The sequence below is a fragment of the Herpailurus yagouaroundi genome, unplaced genomic scaffold (genome assembly GCF_014898765.1).
Source record: "Herpailurus yagouaroundi ecotype Mexico unplaced genomic scaffold, PumYag 192, whole genome shotgun sequence".
Lineage (NCBI taxonomy): Eukaryota > Metazoa > Chordata > Mammalia > Carnivora > Felidae > Herpailurus > Herpailurus yagouaroundi.
Genome location: NW_024412423.1, coordinates 23,367,428 through 23,377,758, shown reverse-complemented (window position 1 = coordinate 23,377,758; position 10,331 = coordinate 23,367,428). Strand labels below are relative to the sequence as shown.

Sequence of the window (10,331 nt, the reverse complement as noted above, 5' to 3'; positions counted from 1 at the left end):
GAACGGGGGAGGGGCAGAGAGAGAGGGAGACACAGAATCGGAAACAGGCTCCAGGCTCTGAGCCGTCAGCCAGAGCCTGACGCGGGGCTCGAACTCACGGACCGCGAGATCGTGACCTGGCTGAAGTCGGACGCTTAACCGACTGCGCCACCCAGGCGCCCCTCTTTTGCTCCATTTTCCATTGACGGGGCGTCTTTCACGTTGTCTGGGGTCCTTTGCCATCTGTGGGGAGGCAGGCAGACGCAGGGCAAGCTGGCTGCCTGGCAGCCTTCACGTGGGGGTGGAAGAGCACCTCCCACCCTTTCCAACAATGGTTCTGTGAGAAACGCTTTAGGGAACAGGAGAGGGATTCACTGAGCGGAGGATATGGAGCAAAAGTCCAGGTTGGCTCTGCCTCCGAGCTGAGAACGGATACACTGTTGTCAGGAATTGATTTCTGTCACTTACATCCTCCATTCACCCTGGACCACCTTGATCGTCACCCACCTCGTTCTCCCCCCGTTATGCTGAGAAGAGAAATGTTATTTCTCTGCTTCCACACTTTATTCTTTAACGAATGATTATCTCCTTATTCTGCCCACTCACTACCTCTCTCCTCATTATTCTCAGCAGGTTCATCAAACATCAAAACCTGGCTGAATCTACCCCGAGAACACATTCTTTTCCTGGAGAGCATGGTTTCACTTGAACTGTTCTGCTTCTGCAGCAAACTTTGGGACACATTTCTTGTTTAAAACCACAGCCCTAAATTTAGCTCCAAGGCCAGGATCTGTCTCATCTCCCCAAGAAGGTCTTACTAATACGAATACTATAGTAATGATAATTTCCTGTGTATGTACATCAAGCCCAATACCCTGGGATTGTTTGTTATGAGCTGGCCCCTCCCTCTGTCCAGCCTGCATCTCCTGGTGTCCTTTCCTATAGCTAAGTGCTACCAAACCATACTTTCCCGCTTGAAGCTCTTCCTGATGCTATAATGCCTGCTCCTGTACCTCCCACCTGGAGTCTCTTAGCTCCAGGTCTATCTTTCCTGTGGTTGCACTGGACAATGAAAATTTGAATCATTCTCACAGTCCTGGTCAAGTTGTGCCCTCCTCCATAAATACTTACCTAAACTCCCACTAGTCCCTGTATTCATAGAGTTCTAACTTTTGGCCCAAGGCCCTTTCCAAATTAATCTCAAAAAGAGCACAATGTATAATTTTGAAAGAACAGGATCAGACAAGGAGCCCCAGTGAAATACATTTCAGGGATATGCATTTGGAAACTGGAGGCTTTCACACAAGATGTGATAATGTGGCCATTAGTCTGCAGGTGGTATGTAAAGATACACAAAGAAGTCAACAGACCAAGCTCATATCAGTCTGTTGTAGAGAAAAGGTAAGGATTGATTTAAACTCAACAAATGCTTGTTGAGCACCCTCCCCTGGGCTCTCTAGTAAGCACTGGGGGTACAAGGCAGATGACTTCACTAGAAGGCTGATAAATGGGCTAAGCATTTTGAGTTTGTTTCCGTCCCTTGTGATGAGTTAATGCAGTGATTCTCAAACCTGGCTAGGCAGCAAAATCACCTAGGGAACATGATTTATGTATTTGTTTATTTATGCATTAGTCTTGGATCTCATTTTGTAGGAATAAATAACACATTCACAGGATATAGAGCTAAACGAGTGAAAAAGGCATACAGTGCAAAGTATCTCTTGCACCACTATTCCATTTACGTAATTTCCCTAGATACCTTGCCACTTTATCTGGTATCATTGGAGAAGAGCTTAACTCCACTTATCTCTCTACCCATAGTAGAGTTAAAAAGGGTGGAAAGGTGATTCGAAATTTGGGTGGGGTTGGGAGGCATCTGAGCAGGCTGTCCAAGCCAAGCACAAATTAGGAAACCAGTCTGCAGTGAAAGAGGTTAGGCCTATGCTTATAAGATCTAGGCAAGACCAGGAAATGACCTCCTAAAGGTGTGTGAAGCCAGGAGACCCTGCCGCTGGTCATCTTAAACAGCCGGCTCCCCATGAGATCCTCAAGATCTGTGCCCACTAAGCCCCTCAGAATCTAGTGCCACACATTCGTCCTTCCTTCCTTGACATGGGGGTGTCAATGCATCCATATTTGTCACTGTTTGACTATTGTGTGCTAGAATATGAGCATCAAGCATAATGGAGGAGCTTTGCAAGTTAGAGGCAATATTTGTTTTCTACGTTTTATGTAGTAATACATTACATGCCTCTTATGTGCACTCCTATGTGCATGAGACAATGCAGAGTCTCATTTTGTTCTCACAATGTTGCTGGGATATCATTACACAGAGGCAGTATATAATACAAGTTAAAAGTATGATGTATAAAGACAGGCTGCTAGATGCAAGTTTCTGCTCCTCTGCATGAAAATGTGGATCCTTGAGCAAGTTACATAGATTCATGGTGCCTCAATATCCTCATCATAAAAGACAGGATAGACGTAACATACTTTGTATAGTGCCTGGCACATGTTTTAAGCTCAATTCATGTTACCTATTATTAGTTTTGGAGGGAAGAATATCAACAACTCTACAGGACTAATGACATCCAGGATACCAGAAGCCATCCAAGCGATTGCTAAGCCAGGGAACAGAAGTCAGTATCAAATGCAAAGTACAACAAACAGAATTCAACAGCACATTTAAAGGATCATACGCCATAATCAAGTTCAACTTATCCCAAGGATGCAAGGATGGTTCAAAATATGAAAGTCAATTAATGCGAAATACCACATTAACAGAATGAAGGATAAAAATTACAATCAACTCAATAAGATGCAGAAAAAGCATCTGATAAAACTCAACATCCTTCCACGATGAAAATTCTCCACAAATAAGTAGAAGAACATACATACTTCACATGTACTGCAACATAATAAAGGCAATATATAAAACGCTGACAGTTAAAGTCACAATGGTAAAAAGCTAAAATCTTTTCTTCTAAAATCAGCACCACGACAAAGACGACTACTCTTGCCACTTCTATTCACCATAGTACTGGAAGTCCAAAATAGAGCAAGCAGGTAAGAAAAAGAAGTAAAAGGCATCCAAATTAGGTTGAAACAAGTAAAATTACCTTTGTATACAGCATGATCTTATGTAAAGAAAACCCTAGGGGCGCCTGGGTGCTGCAGTCGGTTAAGCGTCCGACTTCAGCCAGGTCACGATCTCGCGGTCCATGAGTTCGAGCCCCGCGTCAGGCTCTGGGCTGATGGCTCAGAGCCTGGAGCCTGTTTCCGATTCTGTGTCTCCCTCTCTCTCTGCCCCTCCCCCGTTCATGCTCTGTCTCTCTCTGTGTCCCAAAAATAAATAAAAAAAAAAAAAAAAAAAAAAGAAAACCCTAAAGGCTCCATGAAAAAATGGTTAAAATAAGTTGAATTTAGTAAGGTTGCAGGATGCAAAACCAACATACACAAATCAGCTGCAATTCTATACACTAACAGTGGATTTCTCTGGAAAGAGAAATTAGGAAAATAATCCAATTTACACTAATACTGTGAAAATAAATAAAGAGAATCCTCACTGAAGTGTATGTGGGAAACTAGAAGGGGGAACTGGTACAGCTCAATGTCAGTTACAGGAAGAATTGTCACTTACAGACCCTAACAGAGGAATCATCAACAGGAAACAATGATCAATTACAGGTTCCAACAAGATAAGATGTACCTTGAATCTCCTACAAGAAATCAATCATGCCTGCAACTTATCCCACAAGAAACCCACCATCACTCTGAACTCCTGTGTTTCTCAAATGGACTTTCATTCAAAACAACCCCTCCCAATTTCTTCCTTCTTCTCCAAAAAATAATATTCCTCTCCTTTGTGTTAGACTTGCCTATGGTTTTGTCATAGCCTGCATGTCCTGAACTAAAAGTCTCTGTTATTCCCAAATAAACCTATTTTTTGCTGGCAAAATAACTGATTTTTATTTTGAAAGTTAACAATAGAAAATACAATAAAACACCCAGGCATAAATTTTCTCTCACCAAGGAGGTACCTATGTACTGAAAACTACTAAGACATTAATGAAAGAAACTGAAGAAGATATAAATAGGTATTCCCATTATCATGGACTAAAAGAATTAACACTGTTAAAATGTCCATAGTACTCAAAGCAATATAAAGATTCAGTTCAATCTCTATCAAATTCCAATGGTATTTTCACAGATACAGGAAAAAAAAAAACTACCTTTAGAAAAAGGCATTTGAGAGGAGAAAATGGGTGATGGGCATTGAGGACAGCACTTGTTGGGAGGAGCAATGGGTGTTGTATGTAACATTAAAAATAAACAAACAAATAAATAAAAGAAAAGAAAATGTAAAAAAGAATAAACAAAGTCTAATACGCATACATAAAAGCACACACATACACACACAAAAGAAAAATGCATTTGACAAACTACAACACATCCATTCATGATAAAAACCCTCAACAAAATGGGTTTAGAGAGAACATAGCTCAACATAATACAGGCCTTATATGAAAAGCCCACAGCAAACATCATCCTTAATGGGGAAAAACTAAGAGCTTTTCCCCAAAGGACAGGAACAAGACAGGGATGTACACTCTCACCACTATTATTTAACACACTACTGGAAGTCCTAGCCTCAGCAATCAGACAACAAAAAGAAATAAAGGATATCCAAATTGGTAAGAAAGAAGTAAAACTTTCACTATTTGCAGGTGACATGATATGATATAGAGAAAACTCTAAACACTGCACCAAAAAACTCCTAGAATTGATAAACAAATTCAGTGAAGCTGCTGGATACAAAATCAAGGTACAGAAATCCACTGCATTTTTTTTTAATTTTTTTTAACATTTATTTGTTGTTGAGAGACAGAGAGAGACAAAGAACGAGCAGGGGAGGGGCAGAGAGAGAGGGATACACAGAATCTGAAGCAGGCTCCAGGCTCTCAGCTGTCAGCACAGAGCCCAATGCGGGGCTTGAACCCATGAACCGGGAGATCATGACCTGAGCCAAAGTCAGACATTTAACTGACCGAACCACCCAGGTGCCCCTGAGAAACAGACTCTTAACTCTCGAGAACAAAATGATAGTTACCAGAGGGGAGATGGGTTGGGGGGATGAGTAAAATAGGTGATAGAGTAAGAGTAAGGTAAGAGTACAGTTACCATAATGAGTACAGCGTAATGCATAGAATTACTGAGTCACTGTATTATACAACTGAAACTGATGTAACACTGTATGTTAACAGTACTGGAATTAACATTAAAAACTTAATAAGAAAAAAAGATATTGGCTTATAATGAACAAAGCAAAAAAAAGTTTTTTTATGGAACCACAAAAGATTCTGAATTGTCAAAGCCATCTTGAGAAAGAAGTTGGAGGTATCACATTTTCTAATTTCAAACTATATTATGAAGCTATATAGCAATCAAAATGGTATATTATTGGCATGAAAACAGACACATAGGTCGATGGAACAGAGATCCCAGAAAAAACCTGCACATATACAGTGAACTAATCTTGGATAGGGGTGAAAAGAACATGCAATAGAGAAAGGACAGTCTCTTCAACAGGTGGTGCCAAGAACACTGGATATCCACATGCAAAAAAAATGAAATTGGACCCCTATCTTATACCTCTCACAAAAATTAATTTTAAATGGATTAAAGATTTAAATATAAGACCTGAAATTAAAAACTCTTAGAAGAAAACATCGGGAAAAATGCTCCTTGGACTTTAATCTTGGCAGTGACTTTTGGATATCACACCAAAGGCACATGCAACCAAAGGAAAAATGGGTGGGACTACATCAAACTAAAATTCTCATGAATGGCAAAGGAAATAATAAAATGAAAAGGCAAACTATGGATTAGGAAAAAAAATCTACAAACCATATATCTCACGATGGGCTAATATGCAAAAGATATAACAAACCTATACAACTCAATAGCAACATACAAATAGTCTAATTAAAAATGGGCAAAAGACTGAAAAGACATTTTTCCAAAGATGACATACAAATGGGGGTGCCTGAGTGGCTCAGTCACTTATGCGTCTGACTCTTGATTTTGACTCAGGTCATGATCTCACGGTTCATGGGATCAGGCCCCATGTTGGGCTCTGCACTGACAGCAGGGAACCTGCTTGGGATTCTCACTCTCTTGCCCTCTCTCTGCTCCTCACCCACTCATGTGCTTTCTCTCTCTCTCAAAATAAATAAACATTAAAAAAAAAAAGACATACAAATGGCCAATAGGTACATAAAAAGGTACTCAACATCACTAATCACCAGGGAAACGCAAATCAAAACCCCCAGGAGCTAACAGCTCATACTCCTTAGGATGGCTTTTAGGAAAAAGACAAGAGATAAATCTTTTCAAGGAGGTGGAGAAAAGGGAAACCTTTTGCAATGTTGATATGAAAGTAAATTGGTTCAGCCTTTCTGGAAAACAATATGGAGCTTCCTCAAAAAATTAAAAACAGAACTACCAATCCCACTTCTGGGTGTATTTCTAAAGAAAATGAAAAACAATATCTCAAAGAGATATGTGCACTCCAATGTTCACTGCAACATTATTCACAATAGCCAAGATATGGAAAAAACCTTAAGTGTCTATAGATGGGTGAATGGATAAAGAAGATGTGGCATACGTATACTCTCATATATATAGATGCCTATATATACTGATATATATGTGTGTGTGTGTGTGTGTGTGTGTGTATATGTGTGTATATATATATGTGTGTGTGTGTGTGTGTGTATATATATATATATATATGGTGAACAGTATTCCATCATATATGTGTACATATATACATATATCTATATCTATATCTATGATGGAATATTTTTTAGCCATGATCGGCACTTGCAAAAAAATAGATGAGCTTTAGAGGACATTATGCTAAATGAAATAAGCCAGACAGAGAAAAACAAATATTGCATGATCTCACATGTGTAAAATAAAGGAAAAGAAATGCCAAATTCACAGAGAGTAGAGAATAGAACAATACCAGGGGTTGCAGTTTGGGGAAAATGGAGAGATTTTAGTGAACGGATACAAGCCTTCAGTTATAAAATGAGTAAGTTCTGGGAAAATAATGTACAGCATGGTAACTATGGTTAATAATAGTGTAATTTGCTAAGACAGTAGATCTTCAGTGTTTGTATTTATTTTTTGTAATTAAAAAATTTTTTTAATGTTTATTTTTATTTTTTTATTAATGTTTTTATTTCTTTTTGAAGGAGAGAGAGAGAGACAGAGAGACAGAGCATGAGCGGGGGAGGAACAGAGAGAGAGGGAGAATTCGAAGCAGGCTCCAGGCTCTAAGCTGTCAGCACAGAGCCCGATGTGGGGCTCGAACCCACAAACTGAGATCACGACCTGAGCCAAAGTCAGACGCTTAGCTGACTGAGCCACCCAGGCGTCCCTATTTTTATTTTGAGAGACAGAGCATGAGTGGGGGAGGGGCAGAGAGAAAGAGACACAGAATCTGAAGCAGGCTCCAGGCTCTGAGCTGTCAGCAGCACAGAGCACAATGTAGGGCTCAAACTCACAAACCATGAAATCTTGACTTGAGCTAAAGTTGGACACTCAACCACCCAGGTGCCCCATCTTAAGCGTTTTTAACACACACACAAAATGTAACTATGTGAGATGATGGCTATAATCATTAACCTGACTGTGGTAATCATTTCACAAACTATATGTATATCAAATCATCATACTGTACACTTTAAATGTATTTATTTTTATTTGTCAATTATACATTTAAACTAGGGGGGGCAAAAAAGAATTGTTTTCAAAGTGTTGTGACCTTTTTTGAGTTATTTGCAAATAATCACTTTGTCCATTTACTCCCTAGTGCTCTGGGATTATAAAGGTTCAATGCATTGAACATACAGCATCACAGACACAGGAGGAACCTCAAGGATGTCCATCAGCCCAGGACCTTTGTCTTCTGGGAGAGAACACCTACTTCCAGGGACAGGGGATAGACTTAACCGGGTCAAACGGCAAGAATGTCACCAGCCACACCTGCCACCTCTCCAGTACACAACCATAGTGTAGCAGGATTCTGCCACAGAGAGTCATGACACGGAGGCTTTTCTTTCCAGGAAGCAACTTTATTCCTGCCGACACCGCTCCGTTGGGTTCTTAGCCAAAGAACTGAGCCCCGAACGCTACGTGGCCTAGTTTTTTAATGTATTTTTTTCCTTCTTTGTCTCCCATATACGGTAACACCCAAACATGTAGTCTGATTAAGTGGTCTCATGGTACAAGGTCGTGAGGGATGTTGTCGAGTAAGCGAAGAGCAAGGTTGCCTTGAGGTTATTTTTTTCTTTCCTTAGATAGGGGACCCTACCGCAATAGCGCCTCCATACCCAAGGGTCTCAGCACGCTATGCCACTGTGTACTTGTTAGGGCGGCCATAACAAAATACCACACACTGGGTGGCTTAAACAACAGAAATGTATTGTCTCGCAGTTCTGGAGGCTAGAAGTCCAAGATCAAGGTGTGAGCAGGGTTTATTTCCTTTTAGGCCTCTCCTTGGCTTGCAAATGGCCGTCTTCTTGCTGTGTGGTCACATGGTCTTCTCTCTGTGCACCTGCAAGCCTGCTATCTTTCCGTGTATCCTAATTTTCTCTCGTGATGACACCAGTCAAATGAAATCAGCGCTCACTCCAACAGCTTCATTTTAACCTAATCACTCCTATAGAGGCCCTATGTCCAAACGCAGCCACATTCTGAGGTACTGGGGGCTTAAGCCTTCAACAAAGGAATTTCAGGGGTACACAATTCAGCCCGTAACAACTCCCTATGTCAGGGATGCTTATCCTGTTCCCTTAACTAAATCCTAATCATCCTCTGCATCCCAACTTAAACACCCCTTCCTTAAAAGAGCCTATCCTAACGGCCTCTCACTTCCTAGAGACAAGTTCAGACCCCTTTCAAGGCACCCTTCAACTTGTACTTCTCATGACTGTTAGCAAATAAATCACTGGGTAAGGAGCCGATTGGCTTTTGTCCCTCTCCGTGAGACTTTCATCTTCCACAGGGCAGGGAGATGGACGCTCTTGCTCATTCCTGCATCCTCAGGGACTAGCCAGGGCCTGGCCCAGGCAGCAAACGTTTACTGAATCAACACGTAAATGAATAATGCTTTCAGGAAGCAATGAAAGCCACAGAATGTTTTCTCAGTTTGTTTATGATGCCTGATACAAACGCTCCTCATGTCCCAAAGCCCACTTCCAACCAGCCTCGCTCCTTCTCCTTACCCAAAAGCACAACTGACTCCTTCTTCCTCATCAATCCTGCAGCACATTATTTATGCAGTTGGTTTCATGCCTTTAAGTTTATTTATTTTGAGAGAGACAGAAACAGCATGAGCGGAGGAGGGGCAGAGAGAGAGAGAGGGAGAGAGACAGTCCCAAGCAGGCTCCACACTGGCAGCACAGAGCCCTGATGCGAAGCTCAAACCCACGAAACCGTGAGGTCTGAGCAGAAACCAAGAGCCAGTCGCTTAACCAACTGAGCCACCCAGGCGCTGCTGGTTTCATGCTTAATTGTAACGTATTAAGGGTACACGTATATGGGTAGTTTGTTAACATGTTTATCCCTCACATACACCTCACTCACCTTAGCTATGATCTCCGTGAAGATAAGAACAGACCCTAACTATAAATCCCTGGCACACAGCATAACACCTGCCTAATAACGAATTCGTGCTTATGAGGAGGTAGGACGTACCTGGAGCCCAGCTCACATGGTTGGAGCCAGTTGTCAAAGGTGTGAAGTTCTTCTTTACGATTCTAGAATCACTGAGGACAGGCTCCTCACAGCCCTGTCCAGCCCAGAGGCTTCAGTGGGGCCAGGAGAGCTGCTGCTCACTCAACTCCCAGAAACAGCTGTGGAGCTGGCTCTAGAGGAGGAAGGACTCCAGTGACTGAATACATACATTTGTTTCCTTAAGAAAAAAAAAAAAAAGAGAGAGAAAGAGGAGGAGAGAAGGGCGGAGGAGGAAGAAACCAAGAAACCAAGAAAGGAAGAGAAAGAAACCAAGAAAAGGAAAGAATAAAAAAATCCCGTGAACCTTCTGGAATTTGATTTACATTCAGACAGGAATTGGCTCTGGCTCTTTGGTCTAGGGTTACACAGACAGAAGCTCAAACCAGCGAGCCAGCCTAGAGGGCCTGGGATGGGGCAGGGAGCCAGCCTAGAAGGACTGGGATGGGGCAGGGAGCCAGCCAGCCGTCCAGCTTCTAAGGGATGTCCTGTGACTCAAGCTCCTTGTCTGTGAAAACAGAGTGATTACATGGTAGTCCGTAATTCAC

General features: G+C 41.6%; 1 long non-coding RNA gene across 2 annotated transcripts in view; it reads left to right on the top strand.

Moving 5' to 3' along the window:
- Window positions 1–8,240, top strand: part of LOC121010885 (uncharacterized) — a 15,262-nt gene extending 7,022 nt beyond the window's left edge. For both annotated transcript variants that reach the window (XR_005781404.1, XR_005781403.1), the window contains one exon: window positions 7,862–8,240. This is a non-coding gene — a long non-coding RNA (uncharacterized LOC121010885). The remainder of the gene's footprint in view (window positions 1–7,861) is intronic.
- Window positions 8,241–10,331: the final 2,091 nt, after the last annotated feature.